The 17,766-nt window shown below is 41.9% G+C and overlaps 1 protein-coding gene across 7 annotated transcripts in view; it reads left to right on the forward strand.

Annotated features, from left to right (window-relative positions):
* The window catches only part of SGMS1 (sphingomyelin synthase 1), a 99,709-nt gene that overhangs the window by 51,605 nt on the left and 30,338 nt on the right, over window positions 1-17,766 (forward strand). For 2 of the 7 annotated variants that reach the window (XM_081328985.1, XM_081328986.1), the window contains exon 3: window positions 17,363-17,416. The exons of the other annotated variants lie outside the window; for them this stretch is intronic. The gene's annotated coding sequence lies outside the window, so the exon portion shown is untranslated. The remainder of the gene's footprint in view (window positions 1-17,362; window positions 17,417-17,766) is intronic. 7 annotated transcript variants of the gene reach the window in all.

Consider the following 17,766-nt stretch of genomic DNA (forward strand, 5'->3'; position numbering starts at 1 on the left):
CGGCTGGCTATACTCCTATATCTCCTAACCGATGGTAGGAGAGTAAAGAGATACCGTCCAGAGTGTGAGTCATCCCTGAGAATTTCCCTCACTCTTCCAAGGCAAGGAGCCCTGGCGATGTCATCCAGTGGTGTCAGGGAACAGCCCACAATATCTTGTGCTGTACTCGCCACCCTCTGTAATACTTTCCTATCCGTGGCTGTCAGACCAGCATACCAAACCACAATACCATACGAGAGGACGCTCTCTATAGTAGACCGGTAAAAGAGGGTCATTAGCCATTGTTCTACCCTGTTCTTCCGCAAGACCCTGAGAAAGTGAAGCCTCTGGGTGCTTTTATTATCATTCCTGTTTACATTCATAGTTAAGACTGGTTATATTTCAAAAGATTGGGGGATGACAATAATAGCCCCAATTATAAAAAGGTAGTAGGAATGATCCATGCAATTATAGACTCATCAGGCTTTTGAGTGTCCTTAGCAAATTATACATGAAACATTTAAATTACAAGCCCTAAACCTCGATAAGGACTGAGAGCATAATCCGAGATTACTAGGCAGATTCAAAGACTGGAGGTCCACAGTAGGCCACATCTTGCACAAGAATGCACTCCCAGAAATTCTTTTTTGGGAAAGATAATTTTTAAAAAACCGCAACAATGGGTACCTTCTTTCCAACACCACCTTTAGAGTGAGTACAATCCCCAAAGGTGTCTCTCTGCCACAATAAATGTTGTGAAAGCAGTTCAACAAGGATGTATTCTTCCCTCTCTTTTTTCAGTTTATACATCCGTTCGGTGGTGGATCTTCTACATAATCTAGATCTCCACCTAAACTAGCAGGGCACAAATCCCGATGTTCCTGTGTGGTGATGGTGCCACCATAATTTCACAAAACCTTGTAGAGTAATAATAAAAAAGCAATAACAATAATAATATAGTACTGCAGACAAAATCATCCAATTCTTAATTTTGAAAAAGCTAACATTCTGGTTTTTGGTAAAACAGCCACCCAACAATCCTTGAAAGCGGAAGGGTACAATTTAGAGCAATTTACTCATTTAAATATTTTGGGATGGTTTTTTCACTCTAAAGGCAGCTGGAGCGCTCACTAGAATCACACAGTGCAGCCAGCTCTTTGGTCCACAAGTGCTATCAAGTGCTTCTTTTACACAAGCAGAGGCCAATTAATCCTTGCAGCATTATAATTTTTTGAGGCCAAGCCACTGGCCCAAATCTTTTATGGTGCACTAGCAGGAATTTATGCAAAGAAGTACTGCAGACATTGTAAACAGAATTTTTGAGATCAGTCTTCACTGCACCCAATGGAACTGCAAACACCCAGATAAGGTGTGAGGCGGGAATGCCTGCAGTCAAGGTAAGGCTCTAGAGGAGGAGGATAAACTACCGGCTGAAAATCCAGTTCTTCCCAGTTGGAGTGATCCCTGTAGTTTTAATAGACAATTTTACTTCTCCCTGGAAACAGGCCATAGAGCAGAGTTCCTCAACGTTTTCAGCTTTGCAGACTTCCAGGGAGGGGATGATTCTGTGTGAGTGGCAGGCAGGCGTGCATGTTCACCTGCTCACCCTCTGTGCAAGTGGGAATGTGTGCTCGGCTGCCACTTCCGCAGCCCAGTTCCAAACATCTCCAGGTCTGGAGGTGGACCGCGGCCTGGGAGGTTTAGGATCCCTGCCATAGAGCATAAGTTGGCATCTCATGGGTTTCCTGTATTCCTAGTTTTTTTAACAATATGGTCGAGCCAAACAACTGTTAAGCCAAAGAGTAAGGGATAAGTTTTCAAAGCCAGACATAATACCTTACCATCTACATGATGAGACTGAAACCATTTTGCACGTATTACTACTTTGTAAACTCTACAGGGATAGAGCTGTTTATAATCTGTTTATTCCCTGCTGTCTTGAAGGTTCTGGCTTGCATTACAGAGACCTGGTTGGGTCCAGAGGGAGGTGTCCCTCTGACTGAACTTTGCCCACCAGGTTTCCATGTACTTCACCAGCCCCGGGCTCAGGGAAGGGGTGGGAGTGTTGCAGTGGTTGTAAGGGAGACCTTATGCCCGTGGGAGGCTACTGTTGTTCAGATACTCAGGTGTGAGTCGCTCCTCCTGAGATGTGGCCCTGGGGCTCAGTTGGGTTTGTTGCTGGTGTATTTTTTGCCTACCTGCGTAGCAGCAGCCCTGCCCAAGCTCCTTGACATCCTCTCTGGGTTGGCGGTTGAGTTCCCCAGACTTATGGTTCTGGGGGACTTCAACCTGCCGTCCCTGGGAGGCTCGTCAGGGTTGGCGCGGGAGTTCATGTCCTCCATGACGGCCATGGACCTGACCCAAGTAATTCAGGGCCCGACTAATGAGGGGGGTCAACACACTCGATCTTATCTTTTTATCTGGACGGTGGCTTGATGATCTGGGAGGGGGATCTCCAGTTATTACACACCTGTCATGGACCGATCATCACCTCTTGTGGCTGGCCTTCTGTTTTGCCACCCCCCGTCACTGGGTTGCGGAACCGACCAGGTGGTTCCGCCCCAGGCGCCTAATGGATCCTGAACAGTTCCAGGTGGTGCTTGGACCTGTGCCTGCCATCTTCACTCACAGCCCGGTCAATGCCTTAGTGGAAGCCTGGGAAAGGGCAGCCACGGAGGCACTTGACCGCGTTGTGCCCATGCGGCCCCTGTCCCAGCACAGATCCCGGCTGGCTCCATGGTTTTCCGTGGAGCTCCGGGACATGAAGCGTCGGAGACGGAGCCTAAAGAGCTGTGGGAGATCCAGGTGGTCTGAATCTGACCGATTGCGGTTAAGAACCTTTACAAGGTCTTATTTCACAGCGATGGAGGCAGCAAAGTCCAACTACTTCGCTGCCCTCATCGCGTCCACAGATAATCTCCCGGCTGCCCTGTTTAGGGTGACTTGCTCCCTCCTTAATCAGGAGGTGAGGGAGGAGCCCTTGCAGGGTCATGCCGAGGAGTTTAGTCAACATCTCGCGGACAAAATTGCTCAGATTCGGGCCGGTCTGGACTCTGACTGGGCGGAGTCTGACGGGGGGGGGGAGACGAGCGGTCTTGGGAACATTATCTGGGAAAAATTCGACCCTGTGACTCTGGAAGAGGTGGACAGGATCATGGGGAGGCTGAGTTCCACCACGTGTTTATTGGACCCGTGCCCCTCCTGGCTGGTATATGCAGCTCGGGAGGGGACACGAGGCTGGCTCCAGGCAGTAATAACTGCTTCTTTGAGGGAGGGTAGCTTCCCTGCCGCCTTGAAGGAGGCGGTGGTGAGGCCCCTCCTCAAGAAGCCTGCCCTGGACCCGGCTATTTTGAACAACTATCGTCCAGTCTCCAACCTTTGCTTTCTAGCGAAGGTTGTTGAGAGTGTGGTGGCACATCAGCTCCCTCTGTTCCTGGAGGAAGCGGATTATCTGGACCCCTACCAATCGGGTTTTAGGCCCAGGTACAGCACGGAGATGGCATTGGTCGCGCAGGTGAATGATCTCTGGCGGGCTCGGGACAGGGGTTGTTCCTCTGTCCTAGTCCTATTAGACCTCTCAGCGGCTTTTGATACCATCGGCCATGGTATCTTACTGTGGCGCCTCGGGGTTGGGAGTGGGTGGTACTGTTTTACAGTGGTTCTCCTACCTCCTGGGTCGTTTGCAGTCGGTGTTGTCAGGGGGGCAGAGGTCGGCCTCGAGGCCTCTCGTTTGTGGAGTTCCTCAGGGGTCGGACTTCTCGCCCCTCCTGTTCAACATCTATATGAAGCCGCTGGGTGAGATCATTCGTGGTTTTGGGGTGGGGTATCATCAGTATGCTGATGATACCCAACTTTTTATTTCCACCCCAAATCAACCCAGTGATGCCCTCACCGTGATGTCCCGGTGCCTGGAGGCAGTGAGGGTCTGGATGGGGAGGAACAGGCTTCGTCTTAATCCTGACAAGACTGAGTGGCTGTTCATACTGGCATCTCGGGTTACCCAGTTTATTCCATCTTTAACTATGGGGGGGTGAGGTGTTACCCCCCCCCCCCCCGATAGGGCTCGCAACTTGGGTGTCCTCCTTGATTCACAGCTCAGTTTAGAAGATCGTATAGGAGCTGTGACCAGGGGGGCTTTTGCCCAGGTTCGCCTGGTGCGCCAGTTGCGGCCCTATTTGGACAGAGATGCCCTACGTACAGTTACTCATGCGCTGATGACCTCTCGGATTGACTACTGCAATGCTCTCTACATGGGGCTGCCCTTGAGGACCACTTGGAGGCTTCAGCTGGTGCAGAATGCGGCCACGCGAGTGGTGATGGGGGTCTCCCGATACTCCCATATAACACCTCTGCTCTGCGAGCTGCATTGGCTTCCAGTTGCCCTCCGGGTGAAATTCAAGGTGCTGGTGATGACTTATAAAGCCTTAAGTGGCATGGGTCCGGATTATTTACGGGAGCACCTTCTGCCGGCATTAAGTTCCCATCGTCCTGTGCGCTCCCACAGAGAGGCCCTCCTCAGGGTGCCGTCAGCCAGGGAATGCCGACTGGCGGCTCCCAGGGGGAGAGCATTCTCTGTGGGCACACCTGCCCTGTGGAACCAGCTCCCTGTTGAGCTCCGGACGGCTCCCGACCTTCGCTCCTTTTGCCGTGACCTGAAAACTTGGTTATTTGAGCTTGCTGGCCTGGACTGAGGGATTGGAATTTTAAATTTTTAGAATGTGATTTATTTGTTGTGGCTAATTTAATTTAATTTATTTTTAACTTTGTATATTGTGTTTTAACTGCCCTGTACACCGCCCCGAGTCCTTCGGGAGAAGGGCGGTATATAAATCCAATAAAATAAATAAATAAATAAATTATATATATCTCTAATGCATACATTTCCAAGAAGGCAGACGTTTATGTGAACCATCTTCTAGAAGATTCAAACCCTTTTTATCACTTGTTCAGTAGCCAAATTCTGTGTTGCTATAATGTTGCTATAAGGGACGCGGTGGCTCAGTGGGTTAGGATGCTGAGCTTGTCGATCAGAAGGTTGGCAGTTTGGCGGGTCAAATCCCGAGTGCCGCGTAACAGAGTGAGCGCCTGTTACTCGTCCCAGCTTCTGCCAACCTAGCAGTTTGAAAGCACGTAAAAATGCAAGTAGAAAAATAGGAACCACTACGGTGGGAAGGTAACAGCGTTCTGTGCGCCTTTGGCGTCTAGTCATGCCGGCCACATGACCATGGAGACGTCCTTGTACAAGCCCTGGCTCTTCGGCTTTGAAACGGAGATGAGCACCGGCCCCTAGACTCAGAAACGACTACCACGCATGTGTGGGGGAACCTTTACCTTTACCTTTATAATGGAAATAAGGTATAACTGGTCAAGAAATAATCACAGAAATAATCACCTGCTTTATTCATCATTTAGGTTTAATACATGCTAGCTGTCTGTGTGTGTGTGTGTCTGTATGTGTACACAAACACACACATACAGAGAGAGAGAGAGAAGAAAAAAGACCCATATTTGGGTCGAAACAGGGTGTTCAAAAAAACCCACTTAAGACACACACACACACACACACACACACACACACACACACACACACACATATGTATTGTGATATTTTAGATTTATACTTCCATGTATAAATTAACACACCATTATGTAGCAGTGTATGTTACATTTTTGTTATTTTATCTTCAATACTGTAGTATTTTCTCATTTATTTGATTTTTACTTTGATCTATATTTTTCCATATTTTACTGGTCATTGATAAAATAAATAGGATTTCATTTCATTTCATCCATTTTTTAACTTATACTTTTACTAATGAAAAGGTAAAAATCAGTATTGTTGAAAGTTAGTATTTTTTTAGAAGGACATAGATTGGTGACTAGGGAGTTGCCCATCCATGCTCTGTTGGTGATCGGTGACATTTCATTGTAAACATTTTCTATGTGTATGTGCAGATATTTTTTACTTCTCAGCACTGTTTATCCTTTTACTGAAAGAATAAACAAAATCACTGTTTTATTATATAGGTGAGGCAATAAAAAATAAAGCCAGGCATTTGTTAAATAATAATGATATTATTAACTGCGTAAACAACAGTGCTAATGGAGGGTTTAAATAAATCAAAACTACTGGTAGTTACAGAGTGTAACTATAATAAGAGAGTGGAATAAATTTGCTCACCTATGTTTGGTCCTACAACTAAGCTCAATACTGGATACATAGTTGTTCATATCTAAACTTTGTCCTGCCCACATCTCATCTGCACGCTACCAGCATATAGAAAACATACTTATCCAAGGAAAAAAATCATAGCATTGAAAATGTAAATTTTACCATTCCTTTGTATTTGGTCCTGCAGTGGTAGTTAATATACTGCTCAAAAAAATAAAGGGAACAGAAAATAAGACATCCTACTATTAAATACAGTACATTGTGTTGTTTAAGTGTTCCCTTTATTTTTTTGAGCAGTATACTTTATTTATTATATTATTATTTGGACCTTTGAGTCGGGTTTGATGACTAGAAACAGCCTGGACTAGTCCCTGCAGTTTTCATGGCAAGGTGTTTTTTGGGGGCGGGCGGGCGGGGTTGCCATTGCCTCCTTCCCAGGGCTGAGAGAGAGACTGGCATTGATTTCATGCCTAAGGCATGACTAGGACAGTCCCAGTCTCTCTTTTTCTAGTCTGGTGCCTTAACCACTATGCCAAACTGGTTCTCGGTTAATGATTTATGGTGTCAGTAATAATACTCAAGGACAATTAATAATTACTGTATTATATTCAGTGTATATATCTTACGGTGCATTTTAATAACATGTATCTAGTATCTCTTCAGTATTTCAATAAGAATTACATTTCTGTTTCCCATGTAACACAGAGGAGACTTCACCTATACAGTTTGATTTGGAATCAAGCCCAGTTAACTTGGAAGGCTGATTAAATGTACCGTATTTAAGATTGTAATTTGAACGTGCAGTTCTTTCCATGTTTATCTAGCAGTAAATCTTAGGAGGCTTACTGTCTTAGTAGACAGAGTTATGAAAGTCTAGGACATTACCAGACTGAATTAGTAGTAACTAGTGTGTGCTGCAATTTGGGTGATGTTTCTGGATGTTCTGGACTGTACAGATTTGGGAGAATACATTGTGTTCTGGCTTCAGTAGCATTTCAGATGTCATATACCCAGATAGCTACAGAGGATTTTTTTTTATGATGATGTAATTATTTCCAGTGAAGCCTCTTGTCACTTTGCCCTTTAAAGTTATTGTTCTCACTGTTAGGAAATTTCTTCTTCTTTCTAGGTTGGTTTTCTCCTTGATTAGTTTCCATCCATTACTTCTTGTTCTGCCTTCAGGTGAATTTCTGTCAACATGATTGACAGAATTTATAATCTGTATAAATCCATAACTTGTATGAAAATGTTTGAAATCCTGATGTTACATCTATATATAATTCAGATTTTGGCTACAAGTTATAAAAAAATTACACAATTAACTGTAAAGTACACTACTTACCATGTTTCCTGAAAATAAGACCGGGTATTATTATTGTTGTTGTTGTTGTTGTTATTATTGCCTCCAAAGAGGCACCAGTTCTTATTTTTCGGGGTGGGGGTGTCTTTTATACTCATCTCTGGCACCGACAGCCCCACCCAGCCAGCCTGCATCTTCTATGGCCAAAGGAGCAGCTTCATTCTCCAGCGGGGAATGGAGCTCAGGCCTACATGTTACAGTCAGGCCTTTCCAGAAGGCCTCTGCAGCCGAGTACTGAGCTATGGATTCAAGACCTCGGCTGCAGAGATCTTGCAGAACTGAGCTATGGATCCATAGCTCGGTTCCTGGCTGCAGAGACCTTCCAGAAAGGCCTGAGAAATGTAGGCTGGTTGCAGAGGATGCCGCAGAAGAAGTGGGCGGGCGAGGAGAGGCCTAGCTGCAAAGGTAAGTGGGTGCAGGGCGCGTAGGGCAGCTCCACACCCTCACCCAAGTTTGATTTTTAGGTGTTTGCCTCACCCCAAAACTAGGGCTTATTTTTGGGGTAGGGCTTATATTCAACCCACCCCAAAAATCAAGCTAGGGCTTATTTTTGGGATAAGCCTTACTTTCGGGGAAACATGGTAGTTTAAGCTTGGTCTGATCCCCTAGCGAGTACAATGCTTTCTAGAGATCAGTTTTCCTTGTCCTAGTCGGTTCATAACCATCTATTTTTGAGAGTCCAGATGTATCCAGCTTTGAGATAACTGAATACTAAATGCTGGTCTGGACAGGCTCTTTGTTGAGGTATATTATGTGTCATGTATTTCATTGTGGCTCCCCTATTCATATCTTGTATTTATTCAGCTATACTACAGCAGTGTTGTACCATTTATTCTGGTCAAATGGAATAAACATTTGCTCACTTCTGGTCTGCCTATATCAGACATTGGTAGAGGACAAGAAAGCCTGGAGGAACATTGTCCATGGGGTCGCGATGGGTCGGACACAACTTCGCAACTAACAACAACAATATCAGACATGTCAAACTTGCGATGTAACATGTCATCGCGCAATGTATCGGGACAGTTTTGCCATTGCCGACAATGGGGTGGGCGTGGCTTCCACGTGACACATCCGGCCACCAGGCCGGCAGTTTGATACCCCTGGCCTATGCGATCATGATAGAGTCCACAAGGGTGGGTATTTGCTTTATAAGTTAGTAATTTGCTATAAAGATTAGTATAGCAAAAGCTTTCAATGTGAAATGTGTAAGGAACATATGGGGGGCCAGATCTATGTATAATTTCTCCTACTAGTTTGCAAGAAGGTAAGAAAAAAATATTAAATATGACTAAAGAGCTACAGAAAGTCTGTCCCCCCCGATCTATTTTTAGAAATGAAATCATAACCATTAGCATAATGATACAGCTGTGTGGTACATTTTATTGTTTGTCATGTCATGTGACAAGTTAGGATCAAGTTCTTAGCATTTTGGCATAAACATGAGTCATGTTTGGTGTAATAATTAACATGCCAGGCTAGAAAACAAGAGATTCTAAGTTCAAATCCTGTCTTAGCCATCGTGAAAGTGATCTGCTTGGGCCAGTCATGGTCTCTCAGCCCATTTTACCTCACCAGGGATGTTCTTGTGGAGAAACTAGGAGAAAGAAGGTGTACTGAATATGTTTGCTGCCTTGAGTTATTTGTAAAAATAATAAAGGTGGGATATATGTTGAAATGTCGGAAAATAGAATGTCTTAAGTCTAATTTAGAGTTGCCCACAATTGCCCATAGCTGTTGCCACATACTTACCCTGCCAAGGGGTTGACGGGTGAATAGAAGTTGCAGAGGGTTGCAGACAGGCCACGATAAACACCTCCCGAATCCCAACTGTGCACTGTGTGGAGGTGTGCGTCCTGCATGCTGATTGGTTCCACCTTCCTGCTGGGAGGCAGGGGAAGGCAAGGCACACTCAAGTGGGAAACATTAAACTTTGTGTATTAAAAAAATGCCTTTGCAACCATCCCCAAATGACAACCACATACGTTTTGTGCAGTGCAGCAGACGTCTACTTCAGCCTTGAGTCTGCTTCAGTCATAATTATCAATCCATTAAGTAATTAACTATACTTATTCAGTAGTGCTCCATCTGATAATTCTAAGATATTTTTTTAGACATATAAGAAATGTTTTAAATGAAAATTCCAGTCATTTAAAGTAGGTATTTATAGTGAATGTTTACAGCAAATGATTTAAATGTAATTGCATTGACTTATGTGCAAAAGGTAGAAAATGTGAGGAATGATTAAAAAAAGTTTCAGGTTATTTTGACATCACATTTTTCTGAATTACGGTAGCTTTTTACTTTTGTGTTCTTAGTTGAGGAGTGTATTGTAACCTCCTTAGAATTTAGCCAAAATTGCAAAACCTCATTATTGCAGTAGATTTTTAAGGAAAATTAGCAGTCCTGCAATAAAAATCAGATACTTTTTGTGTGAAATATATTTTATGCCTCCTTAAATATCACACAAATTTGTTATCTGGAGGATCCAAACCTCTCTAAAGTTGTTACCGAGATAAAGTTTATTACTAAATTACTTCAATTTAATAGAAACAAAGATTTTATTGGTTTGTGTCCAAAGGCACCAATACACACACTAAAATAGGGTATCCTAAACCCTGTAGATTAATTCAAATTTCCTACTGAATTTACCAGAAAACCTCAAAAAGAGAAAAATAAATAAAGTAAAACAGAAATTTGAAGCACTGGATTCTGAGTAAATAATAAAAGCTGTCCAATATATAGTAGAACCCCAATAGAGCTTTATTATTTTGTGGTTGTTATTCCATAATAATGAATCATTGTTACATTTCCCAATGAAAGTTTAACTTCTGTGTTTAGGTAATTTCATACGATTTATGATTATTTTATCTTTTTTCATGTATTTCCATAGTTTGGAAATAAAATGGAGCTTCTTAGGTATTTTGGACTACAATCTCTATTATTCCCATCAAATGGGAGTATTTTGTAAATTTCTGCGTGTTTCTTTGGTGTTGACATTTTAATCTGTTTAAATTTTTCTTCACAGGCTTGATTTGAATTAGGTGAGACTAATTCTGGGTAATGATATGTCTTTAACTACTTCCTTCAATTTGGCTAGCTGACTTTTTTCCAAGGCCATTTTTGGAAATTGTTTTGTGCAAACTAAATAGGAAATACAGATTGTTAGCAACTTAAGGTAATGTGTTGCTGATCGTAACATCTATTCTATTCTGCTATTCACTTTGTTGGCATTATCTTAAATCAACACACACTTGGCTGTCTGATTTATATTACAGTTAAGAGGACCTTTTGGTAAAGGATCTCAGTATTCCTCTTCGGACAGCTTTGTGTAGATCTCTTTAAACATCCAGTTTCATGCATTGAGGACCTCTACTCTGGAAAAACAGAATAATCATTTACTTCTTTTCTAAAGGTAGAGCACATCATTCAACAATTTACCAGAAAAATAAAAGTTTTTTTTTAATAAATCAAGCTTTTAGTCTACACTTGTCCCACTTTAATGTTCTGTAATCTTCTCAGAATTAACATACCAGCATTTTGTTGGTTTAAGTTTAGGGTAGTTTGAATATTTAAATAACTTAGGGGAAATTAATTTGAATTTCATTTGAGCTAATTAATGGATAGCAGCATCATTTAGGCATGTCCATTTTTTCCTCCACATCAAATTACTATAGACTGATCATTTATGAATATTCTATTTCATTGTTCCGGAGTTTTGTAAATTGAACTTGGAAAATAAGTAGGGTCAACCATAATTAGTACTTGGATTGGGAAGATCACAGCTGTTTTGGCATAGGATATAGCATCTCTCATATTTTGAGTATCAAAGCCTTTTTTTTAACAAATCCATTTTTAATCTTAAAAAGAAAAAGAAAATATTAAAAAAAGAAATTAAAAATTTACAAACCAGGAAGAACAAAAGGGGAAATCTATCTTACATTTTATACTTCGCAATAGTCACTGGTTTACCAAAGAATTCACTACTATAATGTTCTCTTTTTCTCCTTCCTCCACCCAAACCATGTTCTTTTATAGCCTCTCCTCCCCCCTTTTCTTCTGTTCACTTCCAGCTCTGAGCTGCTTCTGGAAGCGCCAATCAGCTGGAGCCAATCAGCGGGAGCCCTGCTGGCTCCTGGGGCTTCTGCAGCTGCAGCTGCCTCTCTCTCAGGCTTGGCTCGCTTCGGCTCATTCCCCTCCCTTGCTACACTTGGCTAGCAATCGCGTACCACCTGCCATGTGGCAAAGTACCACAAGTGGTGTGTGTGCCACCGGTTGAAAAGCCCTGGTATGGAGCACAGGTGTCAAACTCACGACGTCGCGTGACGTGTTGTGACATAGCACGACTTTTTTCCCCATTGCCGGCAATGGGGTGGGCCCGGTTTGGGGGTGACGCATCTGGCCCGCGGGCTGGCAGTTTGACATCCCTGGTATAGAGTGTCTGCTGCATTGGAAGGGTTGTTTTTTAATCTTCGTCTTTTAAATAGTAATTTGATTTTTTAGACATCCTGTTACTCCAATAGATTGGGTTTATGTATGTATTTATAAAATTCATAGAGCTGCCAATGTTATAGAGTAATCCTAAATGGTTCACTTGCAAAATCAGTAAAACAAGCCAAACCTAACTTCCTAACCTTCCCACCACACCCCAAAATAATCCATACTTCGCATGCTCATCCCCTTTATAGCCCAGTGCTTAGGGCAGGGGTCTTCAAACTTGGCCCTTTTATGACTTGTGGACTTCAACTCCCAGAATTCCTCAGCCAGCGTGTACGCTGCGTGTACGTGTACGCTGGCTGAGGCATTCTGGGAGTTGAAGTCCACAAGTCATAAAAGGGCCACGTTTGAAGACCCCCCCTGCCTTAGGGGAACGGACCAGTTCTTTACCTCCTTATAGAAGGCTAAAATCTCATGCTCTCCGGAGGGAGGCAGTTCTAAGCAGTCAAAAGGCAGATTCTTTTGCTCTTTTCCTGTGTTCCCACGGATGGGTTTGTTAATGAAATGAATACTGCCCATCCACTGAGAATAAAAAGAGGGCGATTTTTGCATAGTTTCAATTTTCACATTTGGTTGGTGCTTTAAATAGATCTGTGAAAAAAGGTCTGTGGCAGGCCAATTCTTTTCATTCCTGTTGGGTTTTAATCTTCCCCAGTGCTTTTTTGGAACATCGCAACTTTTTAAGTTGTGCCTTTGTTCATTATGGAGAAAACAGGCTCGGGCTAGAGTCAATTAATTCTCAAGGGCTTTTCTACTTTGTTGGAGGGTTACTACAGATAGGAACAAAGCCAGACACATGCAGCTAGCCAGGGAGTATGGTACTTTATCTCAATTCTGCAAAACATAGTGCAAAATATATTTACAATGATTCTAATGTATGTATGCATGTTTACTAATCAAGCATAAGGGTAGAGTATGTAAACTAGCAAAATCTAACTTACAAGTGATACTACCAGAATTTCAATTAAACAAATCCAATCTCTACTTTTTTACTTTATAAGCTGAAACATTCAACTACTAGTTTCTCCCCCTTTCCTCCAATACTTAGGAAAGCTAACCATTAGGAAAGCTAAGCCTTAGGAAAGTTAACCATTTTGCCTACCTATCTGCCTGCTTGAAACTATAGCAAAATTTACTGTTCTTATTCCTTCTGAACTCACCCTTGCCTATTTCTTCAGCACCTGAATCACCAAGCATTTGTTCTGTCACTATAGGACCAAGAGCTCTATTTTATTGTCTATCACGTCTGTACAGATTTCTCCTGACTTCAGCTGCCTCCAGGAACTTCCTGGTTATTTCTTGACTGTAAATGGTCTGGTTCCTAACTCATCCAGTTGTTGTCTCTCTGTTCCACATCCTGTGGGATTACCTTTTATTACAGCAGCATCTCCTGCCAAACCTAGTTAACCTTCCCTCTCCCTTCCACCTGTTCTGCCTTTTTTATTATTATTATTTTTACTTCTTTCTTTGAAAAACTACTACTGGCCTTCAGGTGATTCTAAGGAGTTTATTTATTTATTTTTGGGACTTATATGCCGCCCTATCTCCCGAAGAACTCAGGGCGGCTAACAACAATAAAATACAGCGATACAAAAGTTAAAAAAAATTAAATTAGCCCCCCCAAAATTAAAATTAATAAATTAAAAATTAAAAAACATTTTAAAATCCCTGTCGTCAGTCCAGGTCAGCCTGATGAAAAAGGAATGTTTTAAGGCTGCAGTGAAAGGACCGGAGGTCCGGGGCCATCCGGAGCTCAAGGGGGAGTTGGTTCCACAGGGCTGGCGCTCCCAAAGAGAAGGCCCTCCCCCTGGGGGTCACCAGCTGACATTGTCTAGCTGACGGCACCCTGAGGAGGCCCTCTGTGTGAGAGCACTGGGCAATGGGAAGTCGTTCCCGGCAGCAGACGGTCCTGCAAATATCCCGGGCCTAGGCCATGTAGGGCTTTAAAGGTAAGTACCAGCACCTTAAATCTCACCCGGAGGACCACAGGTAACCAATGCAGCTCACGCAGGAGGGGTGTAATATGGGAGTATCGGGATGCTCCCATCACTACCCGCATGGCCGCATTCTGCACAAGCTGGAGCCTTCGGGTGGTCTTCAAGGGCAGCCCCATGTAGAGAGCATTGCAGATATCTATACGGGAGGTAACGAGTGCGTGAGTGAAAAAGTTTAACTTTTCCCCTTCACTTTTCTCTGAAACTGCCTAATACCTGAAGGAAAGAAACTTGAGAGTAACACGTAACTTTTTTTTTTAAGCTATGCAACAGCTCGTTCTTCCGTACAATTTTATTTTTTCTGTCTGTGTTTGGTCTCTTTTTCAGTTTGGGATTTGGGATGTCTTTTCATTCTCACTGACCAGATTGTAGCCATGGCTAGCTATTACAGACTGAATGGCACTGAATTATTGGACATTTCTAGTAGCGATTTGTTAGTCAGTCAAGCTATTTGTCGATATATGTAATTGATGGGTGATTTGTTACATAATTTTTGAAATTTGTGCATGATTTGAAGCATTTAATTCAGTGCTTCCCAACTTTTTTCCTTCATTGCCCAAATTGCTTATGAGAAAGATTTTTTTTTGTAAACCACCTGCCTTATTTAAATGTCCTTTTGTGATTGTTCACAGGTTCACATTACCCAAAGAAAAAACACTCTTAACCAATTTGGGGTAATTTGCTCAGGTTTGAAAAGCATTGATTTAACATAATACTCATCAGAGGTTGAAATTTATATAGAGTGTCATTTTGTATTGTGTTTCTTTTCATACTGAAGTGTTCCTGGGAACATAAAAGAAGCAGTCATGTTTATTACATTCTTCTCTGTGATAGGAACCTGAGAAGACAATATCCTTAATATGATATAAACATGGAAAATCACCTTTAAATAAGCTAAATTTCATCTGTAATTTGAAGATGAAATTTCTCATTAAAGCTCTTAGTCTTTGAAATAGCACATGATTTGTGATGGTATTGTTGCAACAGACTAACAACATTATTTCCTTGGAAATCATATATTGCATTATATTGGATGTGTTCCAACCTCAGGTTTTGTGCAGTTAGGCTATACAAATAACTGCAGGGCTTTGTGCATGAGTGTTTATGTGTCCTTATATCTTTTAAGTTTTGTTTACTACTTCCAATTAGATTGTTGCTAAGGAAGCTTCTGCCACACAATTAACCCTCATGTTTACATTGCTTTTCCTCTGGTAGTTATAAGCAGTTCTGTAAGAATGAATCATTATTTTTGTGTGCTAAAATCTTAATTTCAAATGCTCATAAAATGGTTTGTTACTCATTCATTGTTGTGTCTAGGTCTTGGAGAGCAGTATGGTGGTGTTCTAATGTAGGATATAGAGGAAAAAACAAAAAAGGCTTTGGCCAAAACAATGATTGGAATTAGCAATTGGGCAATAATTTCTCTTGGTGTACTTACCTATTCACCTGATTCTTCCTCTTCAATTTCTTCTTTTTGAACTGAACATCAGTTCAGGGATTACTTGCTGGAATGCTGATGATTTCTGTACTCTTTTGGGCCTTTCAATTCACATTTTAATGTCCGTATTAAATATGGGTATTTTCTAAAAAAGGATGGTGATGGAAAGGGTGGTGGAGGAAGTATTTTTAAGTATCTTCCTGCTAACCAACTACCACACCCCGTTCCCATACGACTGCTCGTATTGAAAGAAGTGGAAAATAAAGGAGACCACTGTTGTGAGAAATGTATTCTTCATTATACCAAAGTAGAAATTTTTTTTATGCCAAAAATGCTAACATTTTTTTTTGAAGAAATCCTTTTTTTGTTGGGGATTGCAAAGAAAAAAAAAAGCCAAATGAAAAATGTAGTGTAGCAATAACCACAAAGAAGGACTGCAAGTTGCATAAACATGAATTTAGCTCTGAAAGAAAGGAGTGAGGCAGAAACCGAAGATTGTCCCGCCTTAATTCTCAGCGGAGAAAATCTCCAGTAAACTTTCAAGAGTCTTATTATTATACCTTACACAACAATAGAGTTTCAATGGTCCTTGTAGAGCCTGTTTCCTGATCTGGCCTACCTCAACAGACTGGCATGAAATGACAATTTGTGAAACCAATTTCAAATATATGTAATTATATCATTCATATTATTGCTCTCTTTCTTTGGAGATATATGAAAATGTGTGTGTTTTCCTGACAATTTTACTTTGTGTAATGCATTTCAAAGGATACGTTGTCTCTCAAACTAATGTTTTCCTCATTTCCCACCTCTGTCCGCTGTGTTTCCACTTGCTGCTCAATGTACAAATAACCTTTCCTCCGGTATTTCCATATTTTGAACAGAGTTTCCTGTTCACATTTTTTCCATCGTTTTCTTGTGATATGTAGCTTGCTGTGATTGTGGAAATGCAGGATATACTCCATATAAAACGGTCCTTCCAGCCATTTCCCTGCCAGTTACTAGAGGTGGCATCTGTTTATTCTTTGATGGAATGTAGTAATATATTTGCAGGGGTGGCATGTTTGTGTGCTTGTGTCTGTGTACTTCCTTCTTGGAACTAATCAGGATGTGTGTAGATGTTTTAATAATGAGTCACATGGTTGGGTGAGTTTAGAAGTGACCAGCCACTACAATACTTAACTTCCCTTACCATAGGGATGAATTGGAAGAGATAGGTCTGGTTTGAATTACCAGTTTAATCAACTGTAATTGCCATCACTCCCAACTAGCTTCAGCTGAATGACTAAGGAAGACTTAAGACTTGTAGTCTTTCCTCTTCCTTAATCATTCAGATGAAGACAGCCGGGAGTGTTGGCAATTACAGTGTGCTTAGGTGGCGGTGGTGGTCTAGTTTAACTTTAATAATAATAATAATAATAATATAATAATAATAATAATAATAATAATAATAATAATAATAATAATAATAAGAAGAAGAAGAAGAAGTAGTTGGAAGGGACCTTGGAGGTCATCTAGTCCAGCCCCCTGCTCAGGCAGGAAACCTTATACCATTTCAGGCAAATGGCTGTCCAATCTCTTCTTAAAAACCTCCAGTGTTGGAGCATTCACCACCTCTGGAGGCAGTTTGTTCCACTGGTTAATTGTTCTAACTGTCAGGAAGTTTCTCCTTAGTTCTAGGTTGCTTCTCTCCTTGACTAGTTTCCATCCGTTGCTTCTTGTCCTGCTTTCAGGTGCTTTGGAGAGTAGCTTGACTCCCTCTTCTTTGTGGTAGCCCCTGAGATATTGGAACACCGCTATCATATCACCCCTCACTCTTCTCTTCGTTAAACTACACATACCCAATTCCAGCAACCGTTCCCTATATGTTTTAGCCTCCAGCCCCCTAATCATTTTGTTGCTCTTCTCTGTACCCTTTCTAGAGTCTTGACATCTTTTTTACATCGTGGTGACCAAAACTGGATGCAGTATTCCAGGTGTGGCCTTACCAAAGCATTGTAAAGTGGTATTAGTACTTCACTTGATCTTGATTCTATCCCTCTGTTAATGCAGCCTAGCACTGTGTTGGCTTTTTTGGCAGCTGCAGCACACTGCTGGCTCATATTTAAGTGATTGTCTACTAGGACTCGGAGATCCCTCTCACAGTTACTTATCAGAGCATCCATATTGTCAATTTTGATAGCAACCATTCCTCACTGCTTTCAACAATGAGTGACTCATCGCAGAAAAAGCAACAAGAGAAATAGAGCCTTTGGGAGTAGCTTTGGTGATAAAATGAAAGCAGTTAGCTCAAATATGTTGGGTGTGGATGTTTAGTGGGGGTTTT

This window comes from Vipera berus (genome assembly GCF_964194415.1).
Source record: "Vipera berus genome assembly, chromosome: 5".
NCBI classification, from domain to species: Eukaryota; Metazoa; Chordata; class Lepidosauria; order Squamata; family Viperidae; genus Vipera; species Vipera berus.